The following is a 25,851-nucleotide window of genomic DNA, read 5'->3' as shown; positions in this document are numbered from 1 at the left end:
GATGAATGAAGGGAGATCTCCAAGAAGTAAAGAAAATTTTGTTTGAAAAATACTGCAGTAAAACAAACCCTGTCCTTTCCTTTTGTATTATTCCGCTATATGTTTGTGTACCTTTGTGTATTTGTGTTCATCCTGTCTTGATGTGTTTATCTGATATGATTTATGTTGTAGAATTTTTCTAATACTCAGCTATATTCACTATGATGAGGAATACTGTTATCCTCAAATATAATTTGCATTAATAATATGTTATTTACTTTGTAAAGATGTTTAGACATTATTTATCTGTTCTGTTTTGTTGCTCATGTGTGAAGTTGATGTTTCAAAAGTTATTCTGATCTTTTATATAGGTACTTATAATTCCTGTAACACTGATGTGTATGTTATTTCGATTCTTTTGCAAAGCCTGTATTACTACAAATGTTATCTGTATTATTATGTTTTTAATGATGTTTTCTGTATCTTTGTAATTGTATTCTCATGTTATAAAATTGTAATTGTCACCAGTTCATCACATTATTAACTTGTAAGTTACATTTCACTGCACACGTTTCTGTTGGTCATAGTATATGGACAATATGTGAGAAGTAGGGACTGTTAGTGTTTGCATGTGTGTTAATAATTCAGCAAGGGACTGGATAACAGCAGTGCTGGTTCTATGGACAATTCCAAAAACTTTGTGAGTGCACAAGTGGTGGTTATGGACTTGCTATATTATCTGCAAGACTCTTAAATGGTGATTGTGCACCTGCACAGTCACAACAGATGGCTGCTGGCCATCTCTACAAGGACTACAGTGGGTCTGCATCTTTGATGACCCACCAATACCATCATTTCTACAAGGACTACAGTGGGTCTACACCTTTGCTGACTCACCAGTACCATTATTTCTACAAGGACTGCAGTGGGTCTGCACCTCTGGTGGCCCACCAACACCACAATCTCTACCAGGACTACAGTGGGTCTACACCTCTGGTGGCCCACCAATACCGTAATCTCTACCAGGACTACAGTGGGTCTACTCTGTGATGACCTACCTACCAATATTCTTCAAAACTTCGACTGACTCTGCTGTGGGTTTGCTCTGTTGTGGCCCATTACCTGTTTGCATGTCAAGAGTCAGCACTGTCTTTCCATTGGAAGGACAACACTACGTCTTCAAGACTGCATGGAAATCCACTACTTCCGTGTGCATTTTCTTTTACTGTTCAGACTTTGAGAAAAACACTGCAATTTTAGTGTGATGAACGATCAGGACTGTCTTTATGGACCATGAGAAAATTTTAGCTTTTGACCAACATTGTATCAATAAGTGTGTGCATTTGACTTCTTTGTTATTGTAATTATGAAAAATTTTTTCAAATCTGTATTGGCCACTGCCCAAAACAATTTGTAAAATTTTTTGTGGGGAGCATGGGGGCTATGTAAGTAGACTGTATAGGTTTTTTTATTGGTAACGTCACATAGCGCTCTGTATGAAAATCACTGGCTGTGCTGTGTGCAGTTTGTGGCTGGTTTGCATTGTTGTTGGCTATTGTAGTGTTGGGCAGTTGGCAGTTAACAGCGCGTAGCGTTGCGCAGTTGGAGGTGAGCCGCCAGCAGTGGTGGATGTGGGGAGAGAGATGGCGGAGTTTTGAAATTTGTAAGACTGGATGTCATGAACTGCTATGTATATTATGACTTTTCAACACTATTAAGGTAAATACATTGTTTGTTCTCTATAAAAATATTTCATTTGCTAACTATGCCTATCAGTAGTTAGTGCCTTCAGTAGCAGTTCGAGTAACGAAGATTTTTGTGAGGTAAGTGATTTGTGAAAGGTATAGGTTAATGTTAGTCAGGGCCATTCTTTGTGGCGATTACTGAAAGTCAGCTTGCGTTGCGCTGAAAGTATTGTGTGTCACTTTAGTGAATGTTTGAGTACGTTCAGTTTTGCTTAGCTGTTTGAAAAGCAAATAATGTTAGAGGTTTATCAGCACAGTAATTCATAAATTTTTCTAAGGGGACGTTTCAAAGTTACCTAACTTATGATGGGTCCGTATGCAAGCCTTCGCGTTTCCGAAAACATTATATATAGAGGGCTGTGGATTTCACTTTCCTGTTGTAGAAATTTTGATCTTTCAGTTGATACCAGTGTCACAGCAACTAGCCATGATTACGGTTCGGTTTTTGATCTGTAAGTTAGCATTTTCTAGCCTTGAGTTCCATTTGCGCATCATTCAGAGCTCGTTATCTGTCTTCTTGTTGCTTTTAGTGCTCAGTATCACAGTTTCTACGAAGCCTAGGAGTGGGAGCATCCGATCATCAATTGATGGTAATCCTCTTCATTTTGATTGCCCAGACGATCTTCATTCAAGATGCAAGTTACTGGTGTTCCTTATCGTCATAAAAATTCCATCCCAGCGGCTGTTATGGAAGCAATTAAGCCAATTTGTAGAGACTTGGGGGTATCTTGGTCTTCACAGAAAATGTCTTCATGGTTGCACCCACAATCAAAACAAGTCGTTCAGTAACCTTACATGGTCTCGTGTACATAATAATGTGTTTGTCTGGATGAAAACACTGAAACGGGTAGTCATTGGTGTTGTTATTCTATCGCAGACGTTGATTTACGTAGATTGAATGTTATAGAAACGCTCGGCACTGTTCCTGGTGTTAATACCGGGTTTCTGGAAAAAATGCGAGTAAGCAAGCCTCAGTATGTGGCTTAGTTTAACAAGCAGAAAGCAAGGGCAGCAAGGAGGAGGAAGGTTGTAGGTGAAAAAAAAGAACCACAAGGTGACCCTGACTACCGTGCTGAATGTTTTTCATAATAAAATAAGAGATACTTGTGAATTTTCGTAATAAATTACTTTAATTGGATTTTCTGACATTTTTCACTGTTATATGTGCATTCACATCACAAATTATTAAACCAATGCTGTTCGAATTTTCAGAAATGCGACGAACCAGTTAAAAGGTGCCAAGAATCACATTCATGACAAGAACAGGCTTATTCAAAAATGGTTCAAATGGCTCTGAGCACTATGGGACTCAACTGCTGTGGTCATAAGTCCCCTAGAACTTAGAACTACTTAAACCTAACTAACCTAAGGACATCACACACATCCATGCCCGAGGCAGGATTCGAAACTGCGACCGTAGCGGTCGTGCGGTTCCAGACTGTAGCGCCTTTAACCGCTCGGCCACTCTGGCCGGCCAGGATTATTCCCTGAATCAGTGGGATTTATACGAATCTTTAACGCAGTGCAGCGCTTTAGCAACCGTGAATTGTTCAGAAATTAAGAAATTCAGTCTTCAGTTGCAAGGTAAAATTGTATTAGCTTACCTAGGTTTCAATGCCAATAATTGCAACTGAAGGCTGAATTTCTTAATTTTTGGATTTATACGAACTTTCCCCAAGTAAAAACGGTTTAAGGCTACAAAACTCATAGCAATTATACCAAAAACACATTGATTCTAATTCAGTGAGCTAATAATACATGACCAAAACAGCTTCCAAAGTTTCAAAGTTGTAGATATAACACTTCCAGAGAAAAAGGTACATGCAATTAGCATATTTGACATTGGAGAGAAAGGGCTCTCCGACTCCTCATCGCCGGCCTCTGTGGCCGAGCGGTTCTAGGCTCTTCAGTCCAGAACCGCGTGACTGCTACTGTCGCAGGTTCGAATCCTGCCTCGGGCATGGATGTGTGTGATGTCCTTAGGTTAGTTAGGTTTAAGTGGTTCTAAGTTCTAGGGGACTGATGACCTCAGATATTACGTCCCATAGTCCTCAGAGCCATTTGGACCATTTTTGACTCCTCTTCAGGAAAATGCATAGAGCGTTCATAGTACCATGTGAAACTGTCTGAAAAGTCTTTCTTTGGGACGGTACCCATCCCGCCGGCCACATTGGTTTGACTGTTGGTTGTGTCATCAGAGTGTTGGCTCTTCATGAGAATTTCTGTACCTCGTTGTTTGTAGTAGGTTCGTATTGACAACAGAGAATCTGGTCACTGCTGATGATTTTTTTTTTTTTTTTTTTTTTTTGCAGAAAACTGTTGTCCACGTTTTTCATTTCATTCAAATCGCGCCTGGTGTCCACGCGTCCTTGTTTTCGTTCGGGAGGTGTGCCGAACGAACTTTACACACGCTTCCCTCTTTTTCAAAACATTTCTGAGAATATCTTGAACATTTGATTGTTACTGCGTGACTGCAATGGCGCTGTGGGTTCTTTTATGCCCCACAAAAAGCGTAACAACAAGTGGTGTCAATGTACACGGTCCATAGCTCTTATCTAAGAACAACGCAAACACGAACATTCAACTACAAATGTAGCGGTGCTCTCTACCACAATTTGTCCTGGGAATTGTTGTCTAGACGCCATCCGACAAAGTGCGATATGTCACACAACAACGTTGACACACTTAAATCGCGCGTCCACTACTTAACACTGCCTGCTCACAACTGACTGATCATATGCACTTCTGTTGTTTACGGTTGTTAGTTTCAGGCTGCCACCGTAGTAACTGAGCTGACGTCGCTTGTATGCCACGAATACAATCAGTCACAGATCTTTCTGGACAGACGGTGTACTTTATTGCTATCAAAGTCGTATGCACTTGTGGCACATTATGGGCCGGAGGTTGGCAAAAAACTGTGAACCCCAGGTTGGAACCTGTAGATTCGAGCCTAAATTCAATAAATTTTTTCCTGGGTTCGTGATCGTCGTAATTCTTCTGGATTTGTGATCGTCGTGAGTCAAAATTCTCGAACATTTCAGTAACTATTCCAGAAGTGGAAATGGAGTAACTCCAACATGACGTAGTCACTCCCTCAGGAAATGGATCTCTAGAAACCTTAATAAGCTTCAAGAGAGATGTGTCGTCACAGGATGTCAGACGCAGCGTTCCACATACGGGATATGTGAATGAAAATTTGTGCCGAACCGAACCTCGAACCCGGATTTCCGGGTTTGCGCGAGCGGTCGCCTTAACCGATTCCGTTAGCCCTGCATGAATCACGGCCAGACCCAAACTTCCATATGTCGTCGTCCATGTGTCACAATCTACACTCGTACGTTACGTACATTCTCGTCGGGGAAGGATATATTTATTTTGTTGTATGAAAACTGCATCTGTTCTTTCGGACATGTCCTAAAGAATAGATGCCATTGGTGACCGTGTAGCTCCCTAGAATGAAACTGCAATTAAATCAATACCGTTAGCTGCTGACGGGCGTTCATATGCATGAACGGGGACAGTTGAAAATGTGTGCCCCGACCGGGACTCGAACCCGAGATTTCATGCAGGGGCACTAAGAATGTACCACCGGGGGCACAGAGGATAGTGAGACTGCAGGGGTTTATCGCCGGCACGCTCCCCGTGAGACCCAAATTCTCAACTTATAGACCACACACTACATTCGTAGTGCCCCTGCTGGAGATCCCGGGTTCGAGTCCCTGTCGGGGCACACATTTTCAACTGTCCCCGTTGATGTATATCAACGCCCGTCAGCAGCTAATAGTATTGATTTAATTGTAATTTCATTCTAGAGAGCTGCTTGGTCACCAATGGCATCTGTTCTTTCGGACATGTCCGAAAGAACAGACGCCGTCTTCATATTGTTTAAGGCTTAACGGCTGATGACCTTCTTCAGTGCCGATGCACACGATTTGCCTGGGAGTAGGCATTAAGAGTGATTTAAAATGGAATGACCATACAAAACTAATCGTCGGTAAAGCAGATGCCAGAGTGAGATTCATTGAAAGAATCCTAAGGAAATGCAGTCCGAAAACAAAGAAAGTAGGTTACAGTACAATTGTTCACCCACTGCTTGAATATTGCTCACTGGTGCGGGATCCGTACCAGATAGGGTTGATAAAAGTGATAGAGAAGATTCAACGGAGAGCAGCGCGCTTCGTCACAGGATCAATTAGTAATCGCGAAAGCGTTACGGAGATGATAGATAAACTCCGGTGGAAGCCTCTGCAGGAGAGACGCTCAGTAACTCGGTACGGGCTTTTGTTGAAGTTTCGAGAACATACTTTCACCGAGGAGTCAAGCGGTATATTGCTCCTCCTGCGTATATCTCGCGAAGAGACCATGAGGATAAAATCAAAGAGATTAGAGTCCACACAGAGACATACCGACAATCTTTCTTTTCATGAACAATACGAGACTGGAATAGAAGGGAGAACCGATAGAGGTACTGAAGGTAACCTCCGCCCCACATCGTCAGGTAGCTTTCGGAGTATGGATGTAGATTTAGATGTAGATGCCTGAACTCTTACGGGACTCGGTGGAATGTCTGCCTCGAGTAATGGGTGTAATGACAGGGGCGCTACGAACGTAGTGTGTGGACTGTAAGCTGAGAATGTGGGTCTCACGGTGAGCGTGCCGGCCGTAAATCCCTGCAGTCGCACTTTCCTCTGTGCCCTCGGTGGCTCAGATGGATCATCTGCGTTTCGGTAGTGGGGTTTTGTGCCGCCTATCTGCAATTTAAAAGCTCAAAGTTGTTTCTCGATTCTGTTATTTACACGTTCGCCATGAGCGCCATCGGTGGTAGTGATGAAATGGCAACGAATAGACTGAAAGACTTAACAGAAAAGCTTGAAGAAATGGATGCAAATTTATTGAGAGTTAAGAGGGAATATAAAGAATTTCTGGAACTTAACAGGACTGTTTGCAGTTATACTCGAGCCTCGGTCAGAAGTGTCAGCTACGATGAAGAAAATCATGACACACGAAACGCTGGGAGTCAGCTACGATGAAGAAAATCCTGACACACGAAACGCTGGGAGTTAATACAACAGAGTTTTGGTGCATTTCGTTGGTACTATCAGTTCTGAATTTGTGCACACTCAGCGGCAAGCAATGTATCGAGATGTTCAAAAGTTAAAATTTGCTTCCGATACCTCAGTAATTGCTTCTACATTAGGTGCTTCATTTGGGATGTCGTTTTATTTATGAAATGACATTAATTACAGTTAACATTGTGGTGGTTGGTTGGTTGGTTTGGGGAAGGAGACCAGATAGCGTGGTCATCGGTCTCATCGGATTAGGGAAGCATGGGGATGGAAGTCGGCCGTGCTCTTTCAGAGGAACCATCCCGGCATTTGCCTGGAGTGATTTAGGGAAATCACGGAAAACCTAAATCAGGATGGCCGGACGCGGGATTGAACCGTCGTCCTCCCGAATGCGAGTCCAGTGTCTAACCACTGCGCCACCTCGCTCGGTCATTGAGGTGATAATGCACTTTCTGTAGAGGTATATAAGTAATTCTAGGCCTTGTTGTCTTTCATGTGTAATCGAAAAGTTGATTGTGACTGCGACATAAAGTAGCAAGCAACAGCTGTTTTGTATAAGTTGGTTTGTTATTAAGCAGCGTGCACGAAAATGTTTCCATGTTTGTTCCACTGCAGCCTGATGAAGACAGTTCCATAAGTAGAGAAGCATAATTGCAATACTATATATTAACGGATGGATGAGGCGAAATATCGACAACATGTGTGATGGTCTCTGTACTTTAAGTTGCCTTTGATATGAGGCTGTTAAAGTAGGCCTAGCTTACAAGCTGATAGATCTTGCACGTATACTTATTCGAATTTCATTGGACATACATGTTAATATGCAGCTTACAGCTTTTAGTGAGTTTGAGTATATGTGATTTTTAGTTTGAAGGTGTCTGCTTTGCTTTATATTAGTGTCAAGAAGTTGCATGTAATGAGATTGAAATAAAAATATATGGACACAAAAAGAAGATGGATAGAGAGTCTGCCATGTAAGCAGGATATCCCAGGATCAAGTCGCGGTCGGGGCACACATTTTCGACTGTCCCCGTTTATGTATATCAACGCCGTCAGCAGCTAATGGTATTGATTCAATTGATCATATAATGTAAGCTTTCACGGCCGGTATTGTCTTCATTTAAAACTTCCGGGCTGATAGGCCGTGGTCGAAGTATACAACTCTCTCCTGACGTTTCGTTTCCGACTGCGGGAGACATCCTCGGAGGTAAAGCGGCGAACTGCGAAGAGAACTCGAGGAAGCGCTGATTATGTAGGCAGTACAGAGGGCGACACTGTCGATCACGTGGCGTCGGCTATGAGATTGTCTCTGGTAATGCCAACATTCTCGATTGAAAGTAATCAATCGTCACGCTTGCGGTGCAACGCTGACATTCAAATTTTATACAGTTTAACACCTTCGTCTTTCCTGTTAAAATTATTACGATGTTTATCAATCTCGATAGCCTCTCTGTACAAGCCTGCATAATAATGCGAGGTTTTTGATATGACGCTCGTCTCGTTGAATTTTGTTTCATGATCACCTTCCTGGTAAACATATTCCGCTACGGCCGATTTATCCGTGTGACCCAGGCGGCCTATCAGCCCGGAAGTTTTAAATGAAGATTGATTTAACTGTAATATCACACTTGTTTTGAGTCGAGGACCTGGTACTGGCGAATAAATGCGAACTATCAGTGCCTGTGTCGCATGTCCGAAAGAACATTGCACTGTATTTCTTATAAAACAGGCGCAGCTATTTCGTATTCCACGAATACGTTGGAACGACTTGCCACCCGTTCCGTTCATTGAGTCCGGGGCTTCCTGTGATCAGAACGGCGTTCCGAAGCGGCCTGATAGCCAGGTGAGCGGACATCGGCTCCGAGAAAACACGAGTCGGAGGCGGCCGCTGACAGGTTTTTGTAACTCGGCCGCTGGCGGAGTCCGCGATAACCAGCCGGCCGGCCGGAAGCTGCGGTCCGCGACTTCTGCGGACTGGCAGAGGCGGCGGCGGCTGCGGCGGTGGTGTCACGGCAGGCTCTTTGCGGTTCCGTGCACGCGGCGTGTGGTCCGCACGGGAGCTTATAAATATGCACCGCCTCATAGTGCGAAATAAGCGCCCGCGAGGTTGCGGCGAGACAAAGAAGCGAGCGGGCTCAAAGGCGCCGAAACGGCCACGCTGGGGTCGCCCGTCTGCGGTGAATCACCGTGGTCAGCTTTTAAGCGTGGCCGTTCACCGTGAATCACTGCCCGAGAACTTTTATCGCCACATCCCACACGGAAACCGTGTCGACTACTGTCGACGTAAATGGTGGACCCCACGCCTTGAAATATAATATTACTTACTACCTGCGAGAACATAAGCGCGGACAGCAGGATAGGTCGCACAGTGGGCATGGTTCACATGTAGGAGGAGGTGCAGCGTCTGGCTGACGTTCGTCCCTTTCAGTCGCAAACTACAACGAGTTTTAGCATGCACTGCGAGTCACGTCACTCACAGGAGCTGTATTCGTTCGACTAATACGAGGGTCACTCCAAAACAAATGCACATTACTTTTTTAAAAATCCACCTTTTATTCTACATGTTTGAAAGTTTTACAGTGTGTAGATACAGCCTTTAGGAACAATATTTTCATTTCTCCACATAATTTCCATCCCTCTCAACTGCCTTACGCTATCTTGGAACCAGCGCCTGTACACCCGCACGGTAAAATTCTGGACCAACCTGTTGGAGCCACTGTTTGGCAGCGTGCACAAGGGAGTCATCATCTTCAAACCTTGTTCCACGAAGAGAGTTTTTCATTTTCCCAAAGAGATGACAGTCACATGGAGCCCGGTCAGGACTGTAAGGCGGGTGTTTCAGTATTGTCCATCCGAGTTTTGTGATCGCTTCAATGGTTTTTGACTGACACGTGGCCGTGCATTGTCGTGCAACAGCAAAACATCCTGCTTTTGCCGATGTGGTCGAACATGACTCAGTCGAGCTTGAAGTTTCTTCAGTGTCGTCAGATATGCATCAGAATTTATGGTGGTTCCACTCGGCATGATGTCCACAAGCAAGAGTCCTCCGGAATCGAAAAACACCGTATCCGTAACTTTTCCAGCAAAAGGTGTGGTTTTGAATTTTTTTTTCTGGGGTGAATTTGCATGATGCCACTCCATTGATTGCCTCTTCGGCCCTGGTGAAAAATGACGGAGCCACGTTTCATCACCTGTCACAATTCTTCCAAGCAATTCATCTCCACCATTCTCATACTGTTCCAAAATTTCACTGCATACCGTTTTCTTGTTTGTGAGCCATTGCCGTCATCCTGGGAACCCAATTGGCACAAACCGTTTTTAACGCCAACACTTTCAGTATTCTGCAAACACTTCCTTCCCCTATCCCAACTTAGCGTGACAATTCGTTCACTGTGATGCGTCTGTCAGCAGTCACCAATTCGTTAACTCTCTGCACATTGTCTGGAGTGTGTGCAGTACGAGGCCTGCCGCTGTGAGGACAATCCTGAATATTGCCGTGCCCGCTTTCATCACGTAACCTGCTTGCCCACCGACTAACTGTACTGCGATCGACAGCAGCATCTCCGTACACCTTTTTCAACCTCTTGTGGATGCTTCCCACTGCCTCGTCTTCACAGCACAGGAATTCTATGACAGCACGTTGCTTCTAACGAACGTCAAGTATAGCAGCCATCTTGAAGACATGCTGTGACGACGCCATTCACGGGAACAGGTTGAACTAAGTTTGAAAACAAACGGGAAGGATGTATCTACACACTGTAAGACTTTCACACATGTAGAATGAAAACTGTATTTTTACAAAAATGGTGTGCATTTCTTTAAGAGTGACCCTTGTACAACGCATTGACGAAAGTCGTGGAATAGCGATACGCACATATCCAGATGGCGGCAGTATCACGTGCAAAATGCATTGGCGGAGCTGTCATTTTTACTGCGGTGTTTCATGTGAAAAAGGTTTTCGGCGTGGTTGTGGTAGCGGACCAAAATTAACAAAATGGTTTAAATGGCTCTGAGCACTATGGGACTCAACTGCTGAGGTCATTAGTCCCCTAGAACTTAGAACTAGTTAAACCTAACTAACCTTAGGACATCACAAACATCCATGCCCGTGGCAGGATTCGAACCTGCGACCGTAGCGGTCTTGCGGTTCCAGACTGCAGCGCCTTTAACCGCACGGCCACTTCGGCCGGCTACCAAAATTAACAGACTTTGACCTAGCTGGAGCTAGGCGCATGGGACATTTCCGAACTCGTTAGGAATTTAATATTCCGAGATCCATAGTGATGAGAATGTGCCGAGGATACCAAATTTCAGGTATTACCTCTGACCACAGAAATACTGTGGCTGACTGCCTTCACTTAACGAGCGAGGCAGTGACGTTTGCGTAGAGTTGTCAGCGCTAACAAACAAGCAACAGTGAATGCAATAATCGCAGAAATTAGTATGGGACGTATGACGAACGTATCGGTTAGGAGAGTGTGGCGAAATTTCGCGTACACTACTGGCCATTAAAATTGCTACACCAAGAACAAATGCAGATGATAAACGGGTATTCATTGGACAAATGTATTATACTAGAATTGACATGTGATTACATTTTCACGCAATTTGGGTGCATAGATCCTGAGAAATCATTACCCAGGACAACCACCTCTGGCCGTAATAACGGCCTTGATACGCCTGGCTATTGAGTCAAACAGAGCTTGGATGGCGTGTACAGGTACAGAGTTTTGGTGCATTTCGTTGGTATTATCAGTTCTGAATTTGTGCACACTCAGCGGCAAGCAATGTATCGAGATGTTCAAAAGTTAAAATTTGTTTACGATACCTCAGTAATTGCTTCTACATTAGGTGCTTCATTTGGGATGTCGTTTTATTTATGAAATGACATTAATTACGGTTAACATTGTGGTGATGATGCACTTTCTGTAGAGGTATATAAGTAATTCCAGGCCTTGTTGTCTTTCATGTGTAATCGAAAAGTTGATTGTGACTGCGACATAAAGTAGCAAGCAACAGCTGTTCTGTATAAGTTGGTTTGTTATTAAGCAGCGTGCACGAAAATGTTTCTATGTTTGTTCCAGTGCAGCCTGATGAAGACAGTTCCATAAGTAGAGAAGCATAATTGCAATACTATATATTAACGATTCAACACGATACCACAGTTCATCAAGAGTAGTGACTGGCGTATTATGACGAGCCAGTTGCTCGGCCACCATTGACCAGACGTTTTCAATTGGTCAGAGATCTGGAGAATGTGCTGGCCGGGGCAGCAATCGAACATTTTCTGTATCCAGAAAGGCCCGTACAGGACCTGCATCATGCGGTCGTGCATTATCCTGCAGGTTTCGCAGGAATCGAATGAAGGGTAGAGCTACGGGTCGTAACACATCTGAAATGTAACGTCCACTGTTCAAAATACCGTCAATACGAACAAGAGGTGACCGAGACGTGTAACCAATGGCACCCCATACCATCAAGCCGGGTGATACGCCAGTGTGGCGATGACGAATACACGCTTCCAAAGTGCTTTCACCGCGGTGTCGCCAAATACGGATGCGACCATCATGATGCTGTAAACAGAACCTGGATTCATCCGAAAAAATGATGGTTTGCCGTTCGTGCACCCAAGTTCGTCGTTGAGTACACCATCGCAGGCGCTCCTGTCTGTGATGCAAGGTCAAGGGTAACCGCAGCCATGGTCTCCAAGCTGATAGTCCATGCTGCTGCAAACGTCGTCGAACTGTTCGTGCAGATGGTTGTTGTCTTGCAAACGTCCCCATCTGTTGAATCAGAGAGCGAGACGTGGCTGCACGATCCGTCACAGCCATGCGGATAAGTTGTCTGCCATCTCGACTGCTAGTGATACGAGGCCGTTGGGATCCAGCACGGCGTTCCGTATTACCCTCCTGAAGCCACCGATTCCATATTCTGCTAACAGTCATTGGATCTCGACGAACGCGAGCAGCAATGTCGCGATACGATAAACCGCAATCGCGATAGGCTACAATCCGACCTTTATCAAAGTCGGAAACATGATGGTACGTATTTCTCCTCCTTACACGAGGAATCACAACAACGTTTCACTAGGCAACGCCGCTCAACTGCTGTTTGTGTATGAGAAATCGGTTGGAAATTTTCCTCATGTCAGCACGTTGTAGGTGTCGCCACCGGCGCCAACCTTGTGTGAATGCTTTGAAAATCTAATCATTTGCATATCACAGCATCTTCTTCCTGTCGGTTAAATTTCGCGTCTGTAGCACGTCATCTTCGTGGTGTAGCAAATTTAATGGCCAGTAGTGTAATTGGTCTACGGCAGCAGACGACCGGCGCGAATGCCTTTGCTAACAGCATGACATCGCGTGCAGTCTCCCCGGACTGATGACCATATTAGTTGAACCCTAGATGACTGGAAAAAAGTGACCTGGTCACATGAGTCCCGATTTCAGTTTGTAATAGCCGATGGTAGGTTTCGAGCTGTGGTGCAGGTGCCACAAAGCCATGGACCCAAGTTGACAACCAGGCGCAGTGTAAGCTGGTGGCGGCTCCATAGTGGTGCGGGCTGTGCTTACATGGAATGGACTGGATCCTTTGGTCCAAATGAACCGTTCACTGACTGGAAATGGGGATGTTCGGCTGCCTGAAAACCATTTTCAGCCATTACGGACTTCGAGTTCCTAAACAACGATGGAATTTTTATGGATGACAATGCGCTATTCCATCGGGCCACAATCGTTCGCGATTGGTTTGAATAACATTCTACACAGTTCGAGCGAATGGTTTGGCCGTCCAGTTCACCCGACATGAATCACATCGAACATTTATAGGACCTAATCGAGAGGTCAGTTCGTGCACTAAATCGTGCACTGGCAACAGTTTCGCAATTATGGATGGCTATGCAGACAGTATGGCTCAGTATATCTGCAGGGGACGATTTGTTGAGTCCATGCCACGTCGAGTTGCTACACAATGCCGGGCAAAAGCAGCACCGACACGATATTACTAGGTATGTCATGACTTTTTTCAGAGTATGTTGGGTGACTTTTTCTGAATGGATACCACAACCTCGAAAAATATGAGGCATGAAATCTTTTCCACCCGGTTGTTGACTCGAAATATTAATGTATCAGCATTACTAGATAGTTTCGAGGGTTGCTCGTTGTCAAGTGCGTGGATACATTGTAAGTAGGCTGTTTAGATTTTTATGTTGGTAACGCCACGTAGTGTTCTGTATGAAAATCGTTGACTGAGCTGTGTGCAGTCTGTGGCTGGTTGGACTCATTGTTGGAATATTGGTTAGTGTAGTGTTAGGCTGTTGGATGTGAACAGCGCGTAGCGTTGGGCACTTGGAGATGAGCCGCCAGCAGTGGTGGATGTGGGGAGACAGCAGACGATCTGGTCGTGTGTCCGTCAGAAAAAGGAAATTTGTAAGACTGGATGTCATGAACTGATATATATATTATAATTTTTCAACACTGTTAAAGTAAATACATTGTTTGTTCTCTATCAAAATCTTTAATTTGCTAACTATGCCTACTGTAGTTAGTGCCTTCAGTAGTTAGAAACTTTTGTTTAGCTGGCAGTACTGGCGCTCGCTGTATCGTAGTAGTTCGAATCACGAAGATTTTTTGAGATAAGTGAGTCATGAAAGGTATAAGTTATTATCAGTCAGGGCTATTCTTTTGTAGGGATTATTGAAAGTCAGATTGCGTTGCGCTAAAATATTGTGTGTCAGCTTAGTGATGATCAGAATAAGTAAAGAGAAAACTGTCTGAGTACGTTGAGTTTTTCTCAGCCCTTTGAAAATCAAATAACGTAAGAGTTTTTCCAGCACTGTCATTTTTTTACATACAAAGGGGAAGTTTCAACATCAACGTCATAAGTGGATCAAAACAAAAGTCAAATTCCATTTACGGTTTAGGAATGGTGTTTTCATCAGTGTACAGGGCTTCGGAATAGTTCGGATAGAAACAGCAGTTTGCAGTTCCATCATATGAAGGGCATATTTCAGTAGTGGTAGAAGTCCATTTTTGTTCATTCTGAGATACGGAGACCTAAAGCTAAATGAGCACTGAAAAATTTGCAGCTGTACTAGAAATATTCAAATATATGAACAAAAATGGACTTGTACTACTATCGAAATAAGCCCTTCATATGTGTACAAACGCAGTGATCGAATTGTTGTTGTTGTAGTCTTCAGTCCTGAGACTGGTTTGATGCAGCTCTCCATGCTACTCTATCCTGTGCAAGCTTCTTCATCTCCCAGTACCTACTGCAACCTACATCCTTCTGTATCTGTTTAGTATATTCATCTCTTGGTCTCCCTCTACGATTTTTACCCTCCACGCTGCCCTCGCCGGCCGAAGTGGCCGTGCGGTTAAAGGCGCTGCAGCCTGGAACCGCAAGACCGCTACGGTCGCAGGTTCGAATCCTGCCTCGGGCATGGATGTTTGTGATGTCCTTAGGTTAGTTAGGTTTAACTAGTTCTAAGTTCTAGGGGACTAATGACCTCAGCAGTTGAGTCCCATAGTGCTCAGAGCCATTTTTGCACGCTGCCCTCCAACACTAAATTGGTGATCCCTTGATGCCTCAAAAGATGTCCTTATCGTTCTGAAAATTTAAATTAAACGAAGACCAGTCTTCATTATGCTGATCCTTATGTCTCTATCACAAGAAGATGACCACGAAATAGAGAGAATAAATGAGGAATTATAGGAATTAATGAAAACAGGAGAGGTGATGAAAACTTGATAGTCCTAGGTCGCTGGAAAACATGGGCAAGGGGAAAGGAATAAGTGTGCAGAAAAGCCGGTTGTAGCGAACACAATCTTCCAAAATCACGGGAATATATCGTCTACTTGGAATAATTGACCATTCAAAGCATACGCAAGTGTGGGCATAGCCTATAACGTAGTAGTATTGCACAGGAGACTGAAATTCAGTACCACAAAGAAAAAGTGTAGAGTATGACAAAGTGACAGAATGAGGTGAAGTGAAAATATTGTGTAGGAGTGGCAAGTAGCCTAAATAAAATAGTCGAGAGTAGATCAGTAGAAGAGAAGTGAATTATAGGAAAGAGGGAAATAATTAAGGCAAGACAGGACACAATAGGCAGCAAAAGTAGTGGTGAAGAAGTTACGGATGTCTGAAGAAAGTCTCGATATTACTGAATTCAAAAAGTGAGCATGCGAATTTTATAAATTATGTGGTATAGGCTGTTTCTGATTAAATTAATACGCGGTACAAACAAGGCAGAGTGAATCAGAACGAATGTCACCCCCGTGTTGTTATTTTCAGTCGTGGAGATCTCGGGATGTGGGGTCGTGATGTTGTCCGTGCCTCTGAGCGGGATTACCCACCAATACAGGCTCATCTAGGAGACAGAAATGATCGAAAAGCAAATAAAGGGTAGCGAATTTAAGGGAAGAAGGGAATAAGCGAGGCGCGGCGCGAGTCCCAATGCTGGCGAACTGCTCTCAAGAAGGTAGTGTGTCAAGCTGCGTGCTTGACCAACAGATGCCACATAAGCTTCTATCATTGGCAAGGTGTACGGACGATCATGCAAGCCGATTGTCAGATGGCCAACAGATGGTCTGAAGCGTTACTGTGAAGTGGTTTTTCCCGAGGTGAGTCACCGTTCCAGGGCCGCGCGAGGTGTGAGGGTCGTGGCCGCTGTATAAGAAAAATCTACGCTAACAATAACACAGAATTAAGAAGATATAAAAGAACTTCAAATTACAGTAGATGACCTAAAAAAACAAGACAGAAAAAACCAGAATACTTCAAGACCCGCAAACCAGACTACAAATGAAAATCAATAAAAGGAGTACAGGAAGAGTGGTCTCAGATGAAGAAAGAAAGAAAATATCTGAAAGAATTAAGAAATATTGGACAGACAGAAGAGTAAAACACTTTTCATATAAGAATAGACTCTAATAATTATATTACCTAAATATCATATTTAGTTATTGTTGAACCAATTTGTATCCCTGTGTAACAACTTGTTTAGAACTTTGTATTTTTGACTAGAGTGGTCCAACGAAGGCCATAAAATAAATAATAATAAACAGAATGTGCAATAACACCACTGAGCCGTGCGTGGCTCGTGTTCCCGCCATCATATATTTTACTCCCTGTTTTTAACGTACCTCCACCTCACTAAGTTAATTTAAATTACTACTGTCACTCAGTTGCTGCTTTTCCCTACCGTGAGCGGCGCTAGCAGCGCGCATCGATATATCCCCTCTCATAGTATCTTCGCTCGACTAATACTACTTCCCGGTCGTTGTCTGTCGTAAGTGGAGTTCGGGTCGCGAGTTCGGTCTGCCAGTTGGAACGCGACTGGAGCGCAGTCAGGCCCTGCCAGTCGGGGAGTTGCAATGCGGCACTAGTGCAGTCGGGTGGAGCAGCAGTGGGGTCTGCGTCGACATGGCTCGCCGACCATTGCCGCCACGCTTCACTTGAGCCGGGCTACGGTCTTGGTCCCCCCCACGAACCATGGACCTTGCCGTTGGTGGGGAGGCTTGCGTGCCTCAGCGATACAGATAGCCGTACCGTAGGTGCACCCACAACGGAGGGATATCTGTTGAGAGGCCAGACAAACGTGTGGTTCCTGAAGAGGGGCAGCAGCCTTTTCAGTAGTTGCAAGGGCAACAGTCTGGATGATTGACTGATCTGGCCTTGTAACAATAACCAAAACGGCCTTGCTGTGCTGGTACTGCGAACGGCTGAAAGCAAGGGGAAACTACAGCCGTAATTTTTCCCGAGGGCATGCAGCTTTACTGTATGATTCAATGATGATGGCGTCCTCTTGGGTAAAATATTCCGGAGGTAGAACAGTCCCCCATTCGGATCTCCGGGCGGGGACTACTCAAGGGGATGTCGTTAGCAGGAGAAAGAAAACTGGCGTTCTATGGATCGGAGCGTGGAATGTCAGATCCCTTAATCGGGCAGGTAGGTTAGAAAATTTAAAAAGGGAAATGGATAGGTTGAAGTTAGATACAGTGGGAATTAGTGAAGTTCGGTGGCAGGAGGAACAAGACTTCTGGTCAGATGACTACAGGGTTATAAACACAAAATAAAATAGGGGTAATGCAGGAGTAGGTTCAATAATGAATAGGAAAATAGGAATGCGGGTAAGCTACTACAAACAACATAGTGAACGCATTATTGTGGCCAAGATAGATACGAAGCCCACACCTACTACAGTAGTACAAGTTTATATGCCAACTAGCTCTGCAGATGATGAAGAAATTGAGGAAATGTATGAAGAGACAAAAGAAATTATTCAGGTAGTGAAGGGAGACGAAAATTTAATAGTCATGGGTGACTGGAATTCGAGAGTAGGAAAAGGGAGAGAAGGAAACATAGTGGGTGAATATGGATTGGGGCTAAGAAATGAAAGAGGAAGCCATCTGTTAGAATTTTGCACAGAGCATAACTTAATCATAGCTAACACTTGGTTCAAGAATCATAAAAGAAGGTTGTATACATGGAAGAACCCTGGAGATACTAAAAGGTATCAGATAGATTATACAATGGTAAGACAGAGATTTAGGAACCAGATTTTAAATTGTAAGACATTTCCAGGGGCAGATGTGGACTCTGACCACAATCCATTGGTTATGACCTGTAGATTAAAACTGAAGAAACTGCAAAAAGGTGGGAATTTAAGGAGATGGGACCTGGATAAACTGAAAGAACCAGAGGTTGTACAGAGTGTCAGAGAGAGCATAAGGGAACACCTGACAGGAATGGGGGAAAGAAATACAGTAGAAGAAGAATGGGTAGCTTTGAGGGATGAAGTAGCGAAGGCAGCAGAGGATCAAGTAAGTAAAAAGACGAGGGCTAGTAGAAATCCTTGGGTAACAGAGGAAATATTGAATTTAATTTATGAAAGGAGAAAATATAAAAATGCAGTAAATGAAGCAGGCAAAAAGGAATATAAACGTATCAAAAATGAGATCGACAGGAAGTGCAAAATGGCTAAGCAGGGATGGCTAGAGGACAAATGTAAGGATGTAGAGGCCTATCTCACTAGGGGTAAGATAGATACTGCCCACAGGAAAATTAGAGATACCTTTGGAGATAAGAGAACGACTTGTATGAATATCAAGAGCTCAGATGGAAACCCAGTTCTAAGCAAAGAAGGGAAAGCAGATAGGTGGAAGGAGTATATAGAGGGTCTATACAAGGACGATGTACTTGAGGACAATATTATGTAAATGGAAGAGGATGTAGATGAAGATGAAATGGGAGATACGATACTGCGTGAAGAGTTTGACAGAGCACTGAAAGACCTGAGTCGAAACAAGGCCCCCGGAGTAGACAACATTCCACTGGAACTACTGACGGTCTTGGGAGAGCCAGTCCTGACAAAACTCTACCATCTGGTGAGCAAGATCTATGAAACAGGCGAAATACCCTCAGACTTCAAGAAGAATATAATAATTCCAATCCCAAAGAAAGCAGGTGTTGACAGATGTGAAAATTACCGAACTATCAGTTTAATAAGTCACAGCTGCAAAATACTAACACGAATTCTTTACAGACGAATGGAAAAACTAGTAGAAGCCGACCTCGGGGAAGATCAGTTTGGATTCCGTAGAAACACTGGAACACGTGAAGCAATACTGACCTTACGACTAATCTTAGAAGAAATATTAAGGAAAGGCAAACCTACGTTTCTAGCATTTGTAGACTTAGAGAAAGCTTTTGACAATGTTGACTGGAATACTCTCTTTCAAATTCTAAAGGTGGCAGGGGTAAAATACAGGGAGCGAAAGGCTATTTACAATTTGTACAGAAACCAGATGGCAGTTATAAGAGTCGAGGGACATGAAAGGGAAGCAGTGGTTGGGAAGGGAGTAAGACAAGGTTGAAGCCTCTCCCCGATGTTGTTCAATCTGTATATTGAGCAAGCAGTAAAGGAAACAAATGAAAAATTTGGAGTAGGTATTAAAATTCATGGAGAAGAAATAAAAACTTTGAGGTTCGCCGATGACATTGTAATTCTGTCAGAGACAGCAAAGGACTTGGAAGAGCAGTTGAATGGAATGGACAGTGTCTTGAAAGGAGGATATAAGATGAACATCAACAAAAGCAAAACGAGGATAATGGAATGTAGTCAAATTAAATCGGGTGATGCTGAGGGGATTAGATTAGGAAATGAGACACTTAAAGTAGTAAAGGAGTTTTGCTATTTGGGGAGCAAAATAATTGATGATGGTCGAAGTAGAGAGGACATAAAATGTAGACTGGCAATGGCAAGGAAAGCGTTTCTGAAGAAGAGAAATTTGTTAACATCGAGTATAGATTTATGTGTCAGGAAGTCAATTCTGAAAGTATTTGTATGGAGTGTAGCCAAGTATGGAAGTGAAACATGGACGATAAATAGTTTGGACAAGAAGAGAATAGAAGCTTTCGAAATGTGGTGCTACAGAAGAATGCTGAAGATAAGGTGGGTAGATCACGTAACTAATGAGGAGGTATTGAATAGGATTGGGGAGAAGAGAAGTTTGTGGCACAACTTGACCAGAAGAAGGGATCGGTTGGTAGGACATGTTCGGAGGCATCAAGGGATCACCAATTTAGTATTGGAGGGCAGCGTGGAGGGTAAAAATCGTAGAGGGAGACCAAGAGATGAATACACTAAGCAGATTCAGAAGGATGTAGGTTGCACTAGGTACTGGGAGATGAAAAAGCTTGCACAGGATAGAGTAGCATGGAGAGCTGCATCAAACCAGTCTCAGGACTGAAGACCACAACAACAACAACGGTCTTGGTGGATCGTTGGTCGGCCGTCCTACCGGCTGACGTGTTTTGGCTCGCCGATCGTTCATGAGTCGGCTATGTGTGTGTGTGTGTGTGTGTGTGTGTGTGTGTGTGTGTGTGTGTGTGTGCGCGCGTGCGTTCGCGTCGACTCCCGGTTGTCTTCGTGTGTGCTTAGTTACTGTTGGGTATCGTTCAGTTCTTCGTGCAAGTGTTTGTCATGTCGTGTGTGTAGATGCCGTTGTTTCCACTGACGACGATTTTAGATGTTGTCGGCATTCTGAGTGAGTCGGTCGGTTGCTGCGGACCATGGAAGTTAACTCCGCGCGGTGCAGGCGGCTGGGTTCGCTGCCGGTCCCTGCGTACTGTCGTGGACTGTGTGGTGCTGTTTGATCGCTACGAGCTTCGTGGTTCACCGACCCAGGACGTCAAAGTTGAGTAGTGGTTTCAACTACCCAAGCCACGTCCATTCATGCTGTGGTGGTTCGTTTCGGTGGCTCGCTGTTGAGGTTTTCCTGTGAGCAACACCGAGTGTTTCTATTGCTGAAATTTAGACGCCATGCGGTGCAATTAACTATATTGCCTGACTACAATTCGAGTGCACCAGCGGAATTTTCTGCCTCGTGGCCCTTAGTGTTCCGGTTACTTGTCCTGGCCACTAACGTAATTTCAGGCAGCCTCCTTTCCTCGCCTGTTGTCGCTGTCCAACATGGTGTGTAATTTTGACAGCTAGTACATACATCATTGTGGATTATCACGTTCGTAACCCTTTGTGTTTGCGTTCTCATGTACTGATTGACGGTAAGCAAGTCGTCGTGTCGTTCGGTCCATGGCTGCCCCTGGTTGGGTTCCGACGGATCAAGCGTAGTTGGACACACCACCTGTCTCGCCTAAGTGAACGAGGGCAGACCGATCCACTGCAGACTCCTGAGTGCCGTTCTCCTAACTATCCCTTTGGCAGAGTTAATGTTGTTGTAATTTAACTGTATTTTATATTTTTAATTTGGCAAGGTTAGTTGTGGGCCTTCAGCCCTGGAAACATGTTCTCAGAGTTCCTTTGAAGTCCAAACATTATCGCCTTCTGCTCTTGAAAGGTTATTGTAATTTCCTCTGGAAGATTTTACAAATTCAAAATGGTTCAAATGACCCTGAGAACTATGGGACTTAACTTCTGGGGTCATCAGTCCCCTAGAACTTAGAACTACTTAACCCTAACTAACCTAAGGTCATCACAAACATCCATGCCCGAAGCAGGATTCGAACCTGCGACCGTAGCGGTCGCGCGGCTCCACGCTGTAGTGCCCAGAACCATTTTACAAGTTATTGTGGGATTTCCGCCGTTGCTGTCGCAAAAAGGAAAGTTTTAAACTTAATGTCTTGTTTTACCGATTGTTGGAATATATATATTTCCTTAATTTGCACAATTTAACCTTGCGGCCTCAGCCATGTTATTGCGTTTGTTTATCTCTTTCTGTGCACTTTATGGGCCATCAGCCCTGTTAACATCTTAAAATATTGCAACCTTCTGCCTTCAGTAATCATCATAGCAGATTTTTCAGTCGCTCCGCATGCTGATCCCACATATGTATACGATTTATCTTACTCGTAAATTTAACTGTTTGGCATGTCTTTCAAAAATTGAACTTTTTCTAAAGCATCTGTTTGGAGGCCTTCAGCCGCGAAGTAAATTTAATTCTTTCAATTAAGTGTATTTGTGAACTAAATGACCATAAATTACAATTGTGAAATGAACCCGACCGCAACTCCCTTGACCTTTCCACAATGCTAATTATCTTTTAGCCCTAAGTGACTTAGCGGGCGTTTCAACCACATAAAACACTTAAACGAGGCGAGGAAGCACATCTAAACACCCATTCAATTGATACAAAAGTAAAAAAAAAAAAAGGCAACTCCACAGTCAGGCTCATGTGCAATGCCAACACGCAGCTTTGTCATGTCATATGACGTCATGCAGTTACGGGATGGATGGAGACGGGGTCAGCGCTCCACTATCCCGACCGTTGTCGGGTGTCCAGACCTTCTAGCCCTTTCTCCTCATTCCAGTAGCTCCTCAGTTGGCATCACGAGGATGAGTGGACCCCGTCCAGTCCTCCCACCAGGAAAAAATCATTGGCAGTACCGGGAAATGAACCCGGGTCCTCCGCATTACAGTCAGATACGGTGACAACTGAGTTACGTCGGTGGAAGTTGTGATGTTACAAAATAGAAGTGATGTTGCTATTCAATGGAAAGTTGGAAATTGAGATTTAGCTTACTGTTTTATCAATCACAATTGGCGTAAGAATCATGGATTGACCATTGTCATAAAATATTGCATTATGAGATGTGAATAGTTTTTACTTGCGGTTTCGCGTGGCTTGAGGCAGTCACAACTAGCGTGCTGTTGAATAAGAAATTGCGTTATCGTCTTTCTAATTACTTCATGATCGTAGATACGATCATACCCGGTTGTGAAGTTATTGTTATGACAAAACAATTTCCTAAGGGACCAGAAAGTTCTTAAGGGCGCAAAAACAACTGTAACATCACACAAAAGGGAAATTCGATATTAAAGCTGATGCAAGAAGACGATAAAACAGTTTTCTTTTTATCAATGTAACACGCACATTAGACTGCTGATCTTGGTGTCTGTAATATTAGCAAAATGCATAATTAAAATGAAAATAATACTAAGGAGATAATAGGAATGAGCACTGCTAAATGATTCAGTATTCCCAGAACAAATATTTATTATAACTAAAACATATATCGTACCTTAAGCTTAATACTACAATGACGGTAGATTTTTTATGTCCGTATCATGTCCATTGAGCGCTCTTTTATATAGCCATTGTCCTCTTGAGTCGCTCGTGCTTCGTCACGGTAAGTTACAACAGTTCTTCTTCCTACACTTCACTCAAAACTTAGACGGAACACGTTTTTATTTATTTAGTAAAAATAATTAGATCAGACCGCCACAAATCTGCGTCCGTCTTACTCGAGAAAAACAGTAAAAGTCTTCTTAGCGCTCAAGGCTTCATTTGTTCTCCAGCGAACAAAATAGTGAAGGATCGCATATCCATCCGTACTTTTCTGTTTTTATTGCCGCCCAAAGACGACGAATTACATTATCTAGAAAATTCCACCGTCGCCATGCGACGCCTTATTATATACTAATCATTCTTTATAAACAAGTATTTGCCTTCTGGCTGAATTTGCTGTTTTAATTAAGCCAAAAATAGCGAATATCACATTGCCTCCCATGAGGAGAGAGGGAATGCCGAAGGATTACCTCGATCCTCATGTCCTCATGAGATATTCGTGATTTTTGGTGTGACATTTACATAACGTTACTGGCGTACAAAGTACATAAATTGAAATCACATTTATAAACATATATCAGATATTTATCATTTTTCAAAATAAAGTTTTTCATTCTTTGTTCATCAGTCACTTCATTCCATAATACCAAGACTAACATTTATGTGCATATTTAAGTTTGGTCCATATTTGCTTATAACAATAAGTGAACGTTCATTTCGCACTTCAGGGGATAGAATTCAGGAATTACTTTCTCTTGAGCTTAACAACTAATACATGAGTACAGTGAGTGCTTATTTTCACTAAACTAGAGTGGACAATGTTCGAGCATCTGTTGACTCCTTGTGGTTCAATTACAGTTTAATAACGTAGCACTACACTTCGTGATGCTTTCACTTTCTGTGTTAGCTGTCTACGGCGTTCATCATGCAGTACATCTGTCCTTTCCACTGTGGTGCCAGGAATTCAAGTGGCTTCCCGGGTTTTTATTTACAATATGAAACAGAAGAAGTGGAAAATTATTAGTATGACTTACAAGCTACTGGATACATTTGTTAAGGATCGGGACTGGTCTGGAGTTTAGGGTCTTCCTATAGTGCACATTCATTTTCTTTGTCCATCAAGAGACAGGATTATAATTCATTTTAGCAGTGTTCAGGAGTGCCGGTATTAATGGCTTTAAGGTCTGAGTAATCTAACAATCTACTTCTCACTCATCTTAACTTCAACTCAAGAAAATTGCTTAATTTACATATGAAAATGTAGTCACACAAGTGTACAAATGTCTTTCCTCCAGTATGTACGATTGAAGTCATGGCGGTTAGCAGTTTAAAGTTTGGATTGTTTCGTCACCCACACGTCAGCCACTCACAGCGGCTGCACAGTGTTGCGTGAGCTCCAACACTTAGTATCCGTTCGCGCTAAGGCTGTAACAGAGCTGCTGGTCGTAGATTGCTCCTTTTTTTTGTGAACTTCGTATCACACGAGTGCATCGATACAAACACCTCGCGCGCGTTTTCCATCGGAGGAGCTGGACACTGACGCTGCCTCCATACTTCTCCGTCAACTGCCTCCCATGAGGCTCACAGGTAAGTGACGACGAATGTTTTAGCTGTCGCTGCACTTAGAACAACACTGAACTTTGCGTTGCACCTGTTGTCGCAGCCTTGACTTCTTTTTACACTTGCAGTACAACACTACCACTAATATACAGTGAACAGTTACTTTTATTATGCACGTCGCACTTTAGTGTGCATCTTCACACAGCATTCGTGCTTAGTTCCTTCGCCGATAGAGTTCATTTACAAAACAATTAATTTTGCAGGTTTCCTCCATTGGTACAGAAAGACTTAATTCTACTATTTACAAAAGATCACTTACGAGCTAATATTTACAATTAAAGGTCACTCCTTTTGTTAAGTCCAGTGAACAACTGCTTTATATCTCAAGGTTTACTTTCACTAGTGAACCTAAAAATATTCTTTCAAACTTTCTTTTAAGGGCTCATCTCCTCATTATGAAAACTACAGGTTTCGCAACACTCGTTGCATTTATTCTTTAGTGCACCCAAGATCATTTTCTACTGCCACGCAGCATATCTACTACTTAACGAGTATGCATTTAACGCTGAATTTTTTTTTTTTTTTTTTTTGCTTGCCAAATTTGTTTTTATATTTGAGGGCAGACTGGATAACAATAGGTCTCCCTCTTCGCTTCATGTATTCAGCAATCGTTCTCTGTTAAAAAAAAAAATAGGGTAACACGTGTCTACTATTTTTTTTTTTTTTTTTGCATGAATAGAATTACCGACAGTTCACTGGGTTTACGCAACCGGTCCATAACAAACATTACCAAAGCTAGCGAAGTTCATCGCGCTACGTGTCTCATTTCTCATAAGCACTGCTTTGCTTCGAAGCACACGTGCCTTTTACAAGTCGACCCTTGGTCTGGGTTAAAGAACCAGGATCAAA

The sequence above is a fragment of the Schistocerca piceifrons genome, chromosome 5 (genome assembly GCF_021461385.2).
Source record: "Schistocerca piceifrons isolate TAMUIC-IGC-003096 chromosome 5, iqSchPice1.1, whole genome shotgun sequence".
NCBI lineage: Eukaryota > Metazoa > Arthropoda > Insecta > Orthoptera > Acrididae > Schistocerca > Schistocerca piceifrons.
The sequence above is the reverse complement of the archived record's forward strand: the minus strand, read 5'-3'. Positions refer to the sequence as shown.